This window comes from Microcaecilia unicolor, chromosome 4, assembly GCF_901765095.1.
Source record: "Microcaecilia unicolor chromosome 4, aMicUni1.1, whole genome shotgun sequence".
NCBI classification, from domain to species: Eukaryota; Metazoa; Chordata; class Amphibia; order Gymnophiona; family Siphonopidae; genus Microcaecilia; species Microcaecilia unicolor.
The window spans coordinates 225,227,304-225,240,896 of NC_044034.1; the positions used below are offsets into that span (position 1 = coordinate 225,227,304).

General features: G+C 45.8%; 1 protein-coding gene across 1 annotated transcript in view; it reads left to right on the plus strand.

Moving 5' to 3' along the window:
- The window catches only part of PHRF1 (PHD and ring finger domains 1), a 406,375-nt gene that overhangs the window by 326,181 nt on the left and 66,601 nt on the right, over positions 1–13,593 (plus strand). The window lies entirely within an intron of this gene.

Sequence of the window (13,593 nt, forward strand, 5' to 3'; positions counted from 1 at the left end):
CCAACAGTGTGTGGCCTATAGGCCCAGGTGGCTCCCCACTTAAAACAGGGGACAAGTTTTTGACTGGCTTTCAGCATAGCGTAGCCACAATAACAGTGACTGTCCTGGATGACCTACTGGTGGTGGGGTGAGGCTGTTGTTTTTCCCAGAAAGGTGGCCACTTGTAACCTCTGACTGGTGGGTTCTTCAAATAGTACATATTGGTTATGCCTTACATTGGCATCAAAGACCACCAAATTGCCCGCCGAGAGCAAGTTACTACATAAGTACATAAGTAATGCCATACTGGGAAAAGACCAAGGGTCCATCGAGCCCAGCATCTTGTCCACGACAGCGGCCAATCCAGGCCAAGGGCACCTGGCAAGCTTCTCAAACGTACAAACATTCTTTACATGTTATTCCTGGGATTTTGGATTTTTCCAAGTCCATTTAGTAGCGGTTTATGGACTACTACTACTACTTAGTAGCGGTTTATGGACTACTACTACTACTTATCATTTCTATAGCGCTACTAGATGTACACAGTGCTGTACACTTGAACACGAAGAGACAGTCCCTGCTCGACAGAGCTTACAATCTAATTAGGACAGACAAACAAGACAAACAAGAGATAAGGGAATATTATGGTGAGGATGATAAAATAAGGGTTCTGAACAAGTGAAATAAGGGTTAGGAGTTAAAAGCAGCATCAAAAAGGTGGGCTTTTAGCTTAGATTTGAAGACGGCCAGAGATGGAGCTTGACCGTACCGGCTCAGGAAGTCTATTCCAGGCATATGGTGCAGCAAGATAAAAGGAACGGAGTCTGGAGTTAGCGGTGGAGGAGAAGGGTGCAGATAAGAGAGATTTTACCCAGTGAACGGAGTTCCCGGGGAGGAATGTAGGGAGAGATGAGAGTGGAGAGGTACTGAGGAGCTGCAGAGTGAATGCACTTATAGGTCAATAAGAGTTCCTTCTCATCACAAGGAGGTGCTTGTAGAGGAACTCTCCACCCTTCTAAAGGCCCATGCGGTCGAGCCCGTTCCACCAGAGGAAGAAGGGAAGAGATTCTATTCCAGTTACTTCCTTGTCCCAAAGAAGACAAGTGAGATAAAGACCTAAGGACCCTTAACAAATTCCTTGTCAAGAAAAGTTTCAGGATGGTTTCCCTGGGGCACCCTTCTCCCATGGTTCAGGCTCAAGATTGGCTATGCTCTCTGGACTTAAAGGATGCCTGCACACACATCCTAATATTTCAGATTTTGATTGGGAACACATCACTTTTAGTGGCCTTCTGTCAGCTCATCAAATGTCTGGCGGTAGTCACAGTGTCACTATACAGAGTGAGAGTTCATGTGTTTCCCTACCTGGATGATTGATTGGTGAACAGCACATCGAAGGATGGTGCTCAGGAGTCCATGTAGAGAACTATTTGGGTACTAGAGCCTACTAGGTTTCGTTTTAAACTACCTCAAGTGCCACCTGCTCCCGATTCAACAATTGGGATTCATTGGAGCCCTGCTAGACACGCAGCAAGTGTGAGCCTTTCTCCCTTTGCCAAGGGCAGCACCCTAGTCACACTCATCACTCAGGTTCAAGCCGACTGGTAGGTCACAGCTTGAGAGATGCTGAGGTTGCTAGGCCACATATCTTTCACTGTGCATGTCACTCCCTTGGCATGTCTCCACATGAGAATAGCCTAGTGGACCCTCGCTTCCCTGTGGTATCAAGCCTCTGGGAACCTAGCAGATGTAATCCAGGTGTCACCAGAGTTGGTTAAATCCCTACTCTTGTGGGCTATTCGATCCAGTTTGACTATGGGCTTTCCATTCTAAATTTCTCAGCCCCAGAAGGTTCTGACAAAGGATGCATCCCATCTGGGGTGGAGAGCTCATGTAGATGGGCTTCACACTCAGGGTGCTTGGTCAGTTCTGGAGACAGATCTTCACATCACCCTTCTGGAGCTACAGACAATCTGGAATGTTCTAAAGGCTTTCAGAAATCAGCTGATCAACCAAAGTGTACTCCTTCAAATGGACAATCAGGTTGCAATGTATTACACCAACAAGCTGGGGTGGGGGGGGGGGGGGGGGGGGGGGGGAGGAGGGAATGGATCGTACCCTCTGTGTCAGAAGGCCATTCGGATGTTGCAGTGAGCTGTCCAGAACAGAATGGTTCCTCAGAGCCACATACCTGGCAGGCAAATCCAACAGACTGAGCAGGATCCTGCAACCACACAGGTGGTCACACTGCATGGGCGTTGCCCATGAGATTTTCTGAATGTGGGGCACTGCTTTGGTGGATCTCTTTGCTACTCCATTCAATCACAAAGTCCCTCAGTGCTGTTCCAAGCTCGGAGCACAGGACAGACTAGCATCGGATGCCTTCCACCGTTGGGTTAATGGCCTCCTGTATCCGTATCCTCCCATCCCTCTCGTTGGGAAGACTTGTTGAAACTCAAGCAAGACTGGGGAACCATGATCCTGATAGCCCCACATTGGCCCAGGCAGATCTGGTTCCCTGTTCTTCTGGAGTTATCCTCCAAAGAACCATGGAGATTAGAGTGTTTTCCGACTCTCCTCACTTAGAATTAGAGATCTCTTCTGCATCTCAACCTTCAGTTTCTGGCCCTCACAGCCTGGATGTTGAGAGCCTAGAATTTGCTTCCTTTGGTCTTGTTGGCTTCCAGGAAAGATTCCATTAAGAGGTGTTACTCTTTTAAACAGAGGGAGGTTTGCCATCTGGTGTGAGGACCCTAGATCCTATTTCCTGTCCTACACAGACCCTGCTTGAATATCTTCTACACCTATCTGAGTCTGATCTCGAGACCAACTCCGTAAGGGTTCACCTCAGTGCAATTAGTGCTTATCATAAACATGTAGAGGGTAAGCCCATCTTTGGACAGCCTCTAGTTTGCTCGCTTCACGAGAGGTTTGCTTTTGTCAAAGCTCCCTGTCAAAGCCTCCGTCTGTGGCATGGGACCTCAATATTGTTCTTACCCAACAGTTGAAAGCTCCTTTCGAGCTACTGGATTCCTGCCATCTGAAGTACTTGACCTGGAAGATAATTTTCTTGGTGGCTTTTACTTCAGCTCGTAGAGTCAGTGAGCTACAGGCCTTAGTAATACTAATAATAATAGTAATACACCTTATACTAGGTTTCATCAGAACAGAATAGTCCTTCGCATTCACCCTAAATTCCTGCCGAAGGTGGTGTCGGAGTTTCGTCTGAACCAGTCGATTGTCTTACCATCATTCTTTCCCTGACCTCATGCTCATCCTTGCGAGAACGTCTTGCACACCTTGGACTTCAATTGAGCATTGGCCTGTTACATGGAGCGGACTAGGCCCCATGCCCAACTTTTTGTTTCTTTTGATCCCAACAGGATGGGGGTTGCCATCCGGGAAACACCCAATCTGTAATTGGCTGATTGATTGCATTTCTTTCACTTATGCACAGGCTGGGCTGACCCAGGAGGGTCATGTCAAGGCCCACAGTGTCAGAGCCGTGGCTGCCTTGGTAGCCCACTTGCAGTCAGCCTCCATTGAAGTAATTTGCATGGCTGTGATGTGGTCTTCAGTCCACACATTCACATCTCATTACTGTCTTGAGCAGGGTACCCAATTTGACAGTTCAGATAGTTTTACAGAATTTGTTTGGGGGCTAGAATCCTCCACCTCCCTAGGCCTGTTTTATTCTGTTCCAGGCTGCACATCCAAAAATCCAGTAGCAAACATGGACATTTTCAAACCAGAAAATGATCAACCTTTGGTTTCAAAAATGGCCGTTTGCTAGACAGTTTTGTGCTTAGTGCGTCTCTTAGGACCTTTTTTGGGGGAAAAAAGACCAAGGGAAAAATGCACAAAAACAAACCATTGGGATGTATTGGGGGGGGGGGGGGGGAAGCATTTCTTTTTAAATTTTGCATTTCAATAATACATCAAAGACAATACTTTCACAAGAAATCCAGAACAATATACATAATAAAATCATCAACAAAATAAAGTAAATATTCTTTCTTTTTTTTTTTTTTTTTTATATTTTTATTGGTGTATGAAGTCAGACTTAATACATCTTATAACATAAACATAGTATAACAGTTGCTGAATAAAATTGTTCATGGTACAACACAGCGTAGCCTTTAATCTGATTGGACTCCAAAACGGTTTATTTATAACCCCCCTCTCCCCCCCCCCCCCCCCCCCCCCCCCCCCATTGAGTAGAGAGTTTCCCCAACTATACACATTCTTTACTACTCGGATTTGGAGTGCTGTTGTGAAAGCAGTGTCTGAGCTCTGCACCAAAGATCTCGGTATTGACGGAGTCTCAGTGCAACAGCAAATTTATATGTCATGTTAACCCAGCTGCCCATTTCTATCATACAATTTTTCCATGTTTCCACCTCCGGAGGTGTCTCATTGACCCACTCCTGCAATATGCACTTCTTCAAAATTATCAATGCCAGCAATACAAAGCGGATCTGGGCCACTCCCAGTCCCTGTCCTTTAAGTGCCTCCCCACATCCCATCAGAGTAACGGAGTATTGCCACTCCACTGTGCGTTGCAGAATTTCTTCCAACAACCGCAACGCATTCACCCAGAGAGTATGCAATGATGGACATTCCATAAAAGAATGTAGGAATGAGCCCACACTCCTTTTACATTTATTACATGTGTCATCCTCCCACATTCCCAATGCTTTCCCTCTTGCTTTTGTAATATGCACCCTGTAGAGAATCCTATACTGGATGTCTTGCAATGCTGCATTCGGGGTTATCTTACTCAGGTTTCTGAATGTTACCCCTAGGCGTTCCACTGTGTCTTCTTCTATCACGTCCCCACTCCACTTCTCTGCCAATGGTGTCATATGTGGTGCTTTTTTGTGATCTCTAATCGCTTGATGCCACCTGGTCAGTCTATTGCTTATTGGATTAGTCTGCATAAACAGGAGGTCCAATTTGGTGAAATGAGCTATAGCCCGGGTCCTGCGCTCTTCACTCAGAACATAGTCTTGGGCCTGTAAGTAAGCAAAGAATTGTGAGCCAGCTATCTGCAGTTCCTGCTTTACCATATCAAAGGTTGGAAAGGCATCATCCCCCTGTTTCCTAAATTGACCTATGAACCGACATCCCTTTTCCCGCCAGCTCCCAAATACCGACATGCCCTGCCCTGCCGGGAAGGCCAAGTTCCCTACTAATGGCATGAATGGGCTGACCCCCTTACCTGCTTCTCCATGTCCTCTCCACCACCTCCAAGCCCGCTGTAGCGCAGCCACAAATGGGTTCCCCACTATCTTCCTAGCTCCCTGCACTACCCAGGATTCTAACACCGTAAAAGGATCATTTGGACTGCACCAGCTCTCCCAAAAACTCTGGAGGGCATAATGTCCCTCCCCTGAGATCAGCTCATGTATCCACCGCATCAGTGCTGCCACGTTATATCTCCTCAGGTCTGGGAGTCTGAGGCCTCCTTGTGCCTTTCCGTGAATCAGTTTAGTAAATGCAATCCTGGGGCGCTTTGAATGCCAGATAAAAGTGCCTATAATACTTCTATACCTTTTCTCCTCCTTTCTCACCCACAGCGGGAGCATTTGTAGCGGATACATGAGCTTGGGTAGTAACACCATTTTCACTAATGCAATCCTGCCCATAAAGTTTAATGGTAGTTCTTTCCATTGGTTACATAATTTTTTTACCTCCTCTATACGGTCAATTACGTTTCTTTTATATACCCAGGCCTGATCTGCACTAAGGTGTACCCCCAGGTATTTAATGCCTCCCGGTGCCCAGCGTAGAGGGAAAGTCGCCGATTCTCTACATTGACATGATGCAGTGACAGGTAGCGCCTCTGATTTCTCAAAATTTATGCTGAGGCCTGAGAATTCTCCAAATTCTCGAATAGTGTGCATCACCCGGGGCAGAGTTTCAGTCGCATCATCTATCAGCAACAACATGTTGTCTGCGAACAGATTAATTTTATGTTCCTCTCCTCCCACTCTTAACCCTTTCAAGTTTGGCTCCTGTCTTATTTTAGCTGCTAGTGGTTCCAGTGTCAAAATAAACAATAAGGGCGACAGCGGGCACCCCTGCCTGGTCCCCCTTCCCAGGGTGAATGTATCTGTCAGGGAGTCATTCACAAGTATTTGAGCCGTCGGGGAACTATACAATGCCTGAATCCAATTCAAAAATTCTCCCTGGATGCCGAAACGCCTCAATATCCAAAACATATACTTCCAGATCACTTTATCGAAGGCTTTTTCGGCATCCAGGCTAGCTAGAATGGCATCCCCAGTTCTCCCTTTCCCCTCCAGAAGCACTCTGCATATTTTTAAGATGTTGGCCGACGGGTACCTGCCCTTAACAAATCCTACCTGGTCTGCATGCACCAGGCAAGGGACCACCCTTCCCAAACGATCCGCCAGCACTGCTGCCAATATCTTTACATCCTGGTTCAGCAGAGAGATTGGCCTGTATGAGCCCACCAACTCCCCGTCTTTCCCAGGCTTTGGAAGCACAAATATATGTGCATGATTTAACACCGGTCCTATAGTGCCCGCTTCTCTTGTGTCCTCACACATAGCGACAAAGGGAGCTATAATCATATCTTGTAAGATTTTATAGTATTCCACTCCCAGCCCATCGGGGCCCGGTGCTTTTGCTAAGGTTAAACGCTTGATGACCTTCTGAACCTCCTCCCCCTGTATCGGCGCATTTAACATCTGCCGCTGTTCTACTGAGATAGTGGCCAAACCCATCCCTTCGACAAATTCCCTGCATTTATCCTCTGAAAAGGAGCCCTCCTTATATAGGGACGAGAAAAAGCGTAGAAACTCCTCTTGGATGTCAGTTAACTGCGCACATACTTTCCCTTGCTTGTTTCTAATTTTTCTGATAAATTTCCTCGATGTCCTCTGATTCACGAGAGATGCTAACATTTTGCCCGTTTGTTGCCCCATTGATGTAGTTTATATTTATACAATTTAACATTGTAAATTGCTTCCTCGTCCAGCACATTCTGTATTTCTTTCCTACACTCCATGTATGTCTTTCTATTGCCTTCCGAGGGGTGACCCATAAGTGCTCTATGCACTTCCCGCAATTTCATTGTAAGATCTTTTATTTTTTCCCCCTGTTTTTTATTTTTGGAAGCAACGTAAGCGATAATTTTCCCTCTTAGCACTGCCTTTGCAGCCTCCCAAAAAATTCTGGGGCTCACCTCCCTTGCATCATTCTCCGCTATATAATCCAACCAGCACTTCCTTAAATAGGAGCAGAAGTCCCTGCTCTTATATAGCGCCGGGTTCATCCGCCATCGGGCCGGTCCTTCCCTTCTACCCCAGGACAACTCTGCCCACACTAGTGCATGGTCCGACACAGCTGGCTCTACAATTCCCGATCGATTTGCTGTAACACTGAGTGAGTATGATATAAGCAAACAGTCAAGGCGAGAGTGGACCCCATGAGGGTGAGAAAAGAAAGTGTAATCAGTGTCTGTTATATGTTGTTGCCTCCATATGTCCACCAAATCTAAATCTCTCATCAGCAAGTTCACACCCTTGTCCTCATGGTCTCTCCCTGCTCTCCGTGGTGGCTTGCAATCTATTGAGGGATCGCTAGTGATGTTAAAGTCCCCCCAACTATAAGTTGATAGTCATCTAATGCTACCAGCTTGGCTTTCAATAAAGTGAAGAATTTGTGGCTATAAACATTGGGTGCATAGACATTGCATATTCCCACCCTTTTCCCTTGCAGTTCACCTGTCACTATCAAGTAACGCCCATCTGAGTCCTGGTTCATATTATGTAAGTCAAAGGCCACATTTTTCCGGAACAGTATGGCAACCCCCCGCTGCCTTCCATTATATGATGCAAAGAATATATCTCCCACCCAATCCTTCTTTAACTTAAGGTGTTCTAGCTTACTTAGGTAGGTTTCCTGAATCATGGCCATATCAGCTTTCTGGCGCTTAAGAGCCTGCAAAATTTTAGTTCTCTTTACCGGAGAGTGCACTCCGTCCACATTCAGCAACACAATCTTAAGACAAGCCATTCATAACAAAATGTCTCCTGTCATCCTGCGCAATAGTTCCCAATACTATGAAGGCTTCCCAGCTGAGCCCTCAGAGCTAAAACACACTGCCCCAATTTCTGTTGCTTTTCAAACTCTCCTCTCCTCTTGCCCTCTGGTCTCTCCCTTCGTTTGTACACACTCCGCATAGGTATTTGTAAGGAACCTCTCATTCCCTCCCTCCCACCCCTCACCTTCTCTATACTCCCCCCACCCCCGCCCATTCCTCCTTTCCCTTGTACTGCCCCTTTAATTCTATCCCTCTGAGCACACATACCCCTTGTGCATGCCAGTGCTCAACACTCACACTCCCCTTTTACACCACCAACTCTCCCGAACTCCGCCCTCTCTTCCCCTACCCTCCCCCCTCCTGGTGTTACCCCAAAAATTTTCTTCTCAACTCAACACATATCTGAACATTATAATCTAGTAATTGAGCACTTGTGCTCCTAAAAATGAGAAATTTTTCAACCAGGAGCTCAAGTGAGACTCCAGCATTTTAACCTGTTGTAACTGTAGCTGAATAGTTCATAGCCCAGAGTCTTCTCTCGATTCTCCACATTCATGTTGACATGATGAACCGGTAAACTGCCTGTCTGCTAATATCCTTGAGTACGATGATACTTGCAATCGTCATTCTTAGATTCATGTCTGATCTTGCCTTGTCTGCTACCAAAAAATTCCATAGAAGTATCCCTGTCCCATCTAGCTCCGTCATTTTTCATATTCATCCATCACCTGACTTTTCTGCTGCTGTATTCTCTCAAGGTAGTGTTGACACAAACTTTTCTAGATCTGCTGCTTCATTGAAAAATAAAGTTTTGTTCTCATGCAGTACTCGCACCTTCGCGGGATATAGTAAGGCAAAACGTACTCCTTTGTCATATAGCCTTTTACAATGACGGCCCATGGCTTTCCGTTGGTCCGAAACTATGGCCGAATAGTCTTGAAAAAGCATTATTTTCTCTCCCTCATAGGCAAGGCCTGAATTACTTCTATACGCCTGCAGCAGTGATTCCTTATCCATGTAATTTAACAGTTTTGCCAGTACTTGCCTTGGCCTGCTTTCATTTGCACGTACCGCTCCTACTCTGTGTACTCTCTCCACCTGCAAAGGATACTTGCTGCTGTCCAGGCCCAGTTCTTTAGGCAGCCATTGTTCTACAAATTTTCGAAGCTCCGTCGCTTTTACTGCTTCTGGGATGCCCACTATCCGAAGGTTATTCCGCCTGCTGCGGTTTTCAAGATCATCCGCCTTCTGTGTCAGCTGCTCACATTTCCTCTCCAGCGCTGCCATGCGCTCGTTCGTCCCTACAGCTGCATCTTCACAACTCGACACTCTTTCCTCCACAAGTTGCAATCTGGCGCTTTGGCGTTCCAGCGTCTCGCGTATCTGGTCTACCGAGAACTGCAATTTCGATAATTTTTCTTCCAGCATCGCGGAGATCTGCTGCGCCAAGTCCCGAACCACCTCTGCTGGTATCGTTCCCGCCATCGCCGTCTCAGGAGCCGCCGCCATTTTAGCCTGCGTCGCGCTGGAGTTCTGCTTTCCCCGCTGGGTCTTAGCGGGCATACCCTCCTTCGCTTGCAGCGATAATCTCCACTGGAGTTCTCTTTTGTAGCCCTCGCCTTCCGCCGTCAGATGGTGCAGAGCAGGGGATCACCTTGGGGGGAGATCGCGGGTAATTCTGCAGATTTTTACGCGCTCGAGTCGGAGCCGGTGTCAGAGGCTTCCGCTCAGCTCCGCGTCATCACGTGACCCCCAAAAATAAATATTATTTCAACTTGATCCACCCATTAAGGAGGGGAACCTAGACTTAGAAATCCATAGGAAGATGGATACAAAAAGTAGAAAAAAATAATAAAAGGAAAAAAGAGTAAGAAACACTTTTGTCAAATTCCTAACAGACCCAAAGCGATCCTAATAACTAGGAGGTTAAGTAAGAATAACACCATTGCCTTCCAGAAAAGAACTCAACTGAGCAGGTTCATAAAATATATACCGAACCTTTCTCACATACCTCAAAGAAATTTCAAAGGAAATCTAAGTTGAAAGGAAGCTCCTAATGAAGTTACTGCAGAACGCAATTCCAAAACAAATTTTTCATCTGGACTGCGTCCACTTAGACACATCAGGATTACCTGTACCTTTTCTCCCATTAAATAGGTGTCTCAATACTGAATCCCTATTTTAATAGAAAACAAAAGAAACCAGTAAAGTGGCTCTAGCTGTTATTTCAGACTGAAGATTCCAAAATATCTGAAATGTTCAAATCAAATGTTCAGTCATTTTCTTTAGCAGTTGAAGTCACATAGAATATTTTTTGAAGAGATGGAAAAGCTTCTTCTGGGAATTTCAACACAGTTTGCTGAAAGCTATGGAAAAGATGTCTCTGGAGTTAGCCTTGATTGTAGAAAGTTTTAAAATGGAGGGGGGGGGGGCAGCAGTAGAGTGGCCACATAGACATCCCAGCAGAGCAGTGGGGCACCCTAGAGGGCACTGCAGTGGACTTCACATAAAAGGTCTCAGGTACACATTTCACTGTTAACCTGCAACCTGCAGGTGTCACCTATATGTAGGTACAGTAGATATTTAGTGTTTTTTGGAGGACTCACACGTTCCACCACTAGTGTACCAGTTAAAGTGGGATATCAGTCTGGGTCCCCTTCTCCACCGTACACTGCACCAACCACAAGGCTACTCCTGAGATCTGTTTGCTCCTCTAATAGTACTTGCCATCATATCTGAAACTGTCGTAGAGCCTGGTATGTACTGTCACTGTCACATCTTAGGGGCTGGGGGGGGGCAGTGACCACTGGGAGAGTAAGGGGGGGTTATGTCTTAATCCCTCCATTGGTCATTTAGGGCACTTTTTGGTCAATTAGTCATAATTGAAACAGGTCTAACCAGAAATGTCTTGGCCTTAGACATTTTCATTTTGTTCCATTATTGCAGAAAAACGGCTATATTAAAATTTGGACGAACTGTGGAGTAAAATGTCTAAAAGTGGGGTGTTAAAAATGGCAACTTGGACATTTTTGACAGAAAAACAACCTTCTGCCACCTAATAATGTATTTTGTTGTGCCTCATTCCTGGAAAATCCTCTGAGCCATTCCTCAGTTCAAGGACCATTGGCCTTACTGAAGTGCATGACTCATTTTGTCTGCAAGGGCATTGTCTTTCCCTGCCAGATACATGCTGTGAGGGGTCATCCCCATGAGAGACAACCCATTACCTCATTCTGACAGTTTTCTAATATAACAACTAGAATTCTGTTCTTTCCTTCATGTTGATTTAATGCATGACAACTTGCTTGCCAGTCTGTACCAGAATGATCTGGTTAGACAAATGATCTCTGAAAGCCCTTGGTGCTTTACATACTACTTTCAATTCCAGGAAATTAATCTGATACAGTTTCTGCTTGGGAGATTTTAATCCCTGAGTGTGGAGTCCATCTACATAAATTCCTCAGCCCAGTTTGGAAGTGTCTGTCGCAAGTACCATTTGGAAGGGGATGCCTTTCACCAGATTGGACTGAAACAGTTCAGAGAATGTTGTAAAGGTGACATCTTGAAACTTCTGAGTGGCGCAAGGTCCATTGACCATGTCTCATTTTGAGACATATAGGGAAAGTACAACCAGGTCAGGTGAAACCAGATTGGCTGAACAAATAGACTGACCAGTATGGCAGAAACAATTTATTGGCAAGCGCTCTGTCCACCCCCCCCCCCCCCCCCCCCCCCCCACAAGGTCATGTCAAACATTAAGTTCTGGTCTTTGGTATTCAGCCAATTATGAAATCCACATAATTGATTTTCATTGCCATTACAAATGATGAATATATCATAAATATACCTATGCCAAAGTATGATGTGATTTGAAAACAGATTATTATTGACAACCTGTTTTTTAAAATTGAAAACCATAAACGTTTGCATTATCTGGGATCATAGCAACTCCCAAAACAATCCTTTTGACACGATTATAGGAAGTGCCACCAAAGCATCCAATGAAGCTACAAAGTAGTAAATTTTAAAACAAACTGGAGAAAATATTTCTTCACTGAACTGGTAATTAAACTCTGGAATTCGTTGCTAGAGAATGTAGTAAAAGCAGTTAGCTTAGCAGGGTTTAAAAAAGGTTTGGATAGCTTCTTAAAAGAAAAGTCCATAAGCCATTATTAAGACGGACTTGGGGAAATTCCACTGCTTATTTCTAGGATATGTAGCATAATATGTGTTGTACTGTTTTGGGATCTTGCTAGGTATTTGTAACCTGGATTGGCTACTGTTGGAAATAGGATTCTGGGCTTGATGGATCTTTGGTTTGTCCCAGTATGGTAATGCTTATGTTCTTATGTTCAAATTCAAAATTGTTCCATGTGAGACCAAAATTACATTACATGGCTTATATTCCGTGAACACCTGACCAGATAACTAGAGGAGTATGGAGACAGAATTCCCAATACATATTTTAAATCACAAAACTTATAACTTACTCATTGCCAAATTGAATTCAGAAACAACAATGTCTTCAATTTCTTTCTTAAACCCAAATAATCAGTCTCACATTTAATGGACATTGGTAAAGAATTCCAAATGAAAGGAACTTGACAAGGAAAAGAAGAGCTAAAGGTTCTTTTTGATATTTGACAGAAGTAAAATTTAATTGTATCTGAAACGTGAAAGTTGAGAATTATGAATAGACTAGTAAAAAAAGGCCCGTTTCTGACACAAAGGAAACGGGCGCTAGCAAGGTTTTCCTTGGAGTGTGTGTGTGTGAGAGTGACTGTGTGAGAGAGAGAGAGTGAATGTGCGAGTGTGTGTGTGTGACAGAGAGAGATTGAGACTGGGTGCGAGTGTCTGTGAGTGAGAGAGTGTGTGAGTTAGAGTGTGTGCCAGGGGCCCCGCCTCCCTACCTCCCAGTTCCAGTGTCACCCCTTCCTCCGTGTTCCAGGGTCGTCGTCCCCCCCCCCCCTCCCAGTTCCAGGGTCGTCCCCCTGCTTCTTTTTTTTTCTAGTTTTTGTACAGGTGGTGCATCCCCCCCCCTCCCCTCTCGTCCCCTCCTCCCCTCTCCTCCGAGTTCCAGACCCCCCTCCCCCGAGTTCCAAACCCCTCTCCTCCACCGAGTTCCAGACACCCCCCTCCCTCCCCCGATTCTTGTTTGTGTGCGTGTGTCTGACGTCCTGTACACAGGACGTCAGACGCACGCACACAGATTCAAACTTGATCAGATCATTTGTCCACGCTGCGTGGCCGAGAAGAGGACTTCGGCTGGCGGGGGTTAGGGTCCCCTGCCAGCACAGGTATGCAACGGCGGCGGGAGAGGGTTGGTGGCAGGAATGGGGGGGTCTGGAAATCGGAGGGAGGTGGGGTGTGGAAATCGGAGGGAGGGAGGGAGGTGGGGTCTGGAACTCGTGGGGGGGAAGAGAGTGGATCAGCTGTGAGGATTTTTTTTTTTTTCCTCTGGTCCTCCCCTTGTCCGCTTCCCTCCGTCCTTCGCTCTGCTCTCTCCTCGCTGGCCGGTTTCTCCTTCAGTGCTCAGTTCT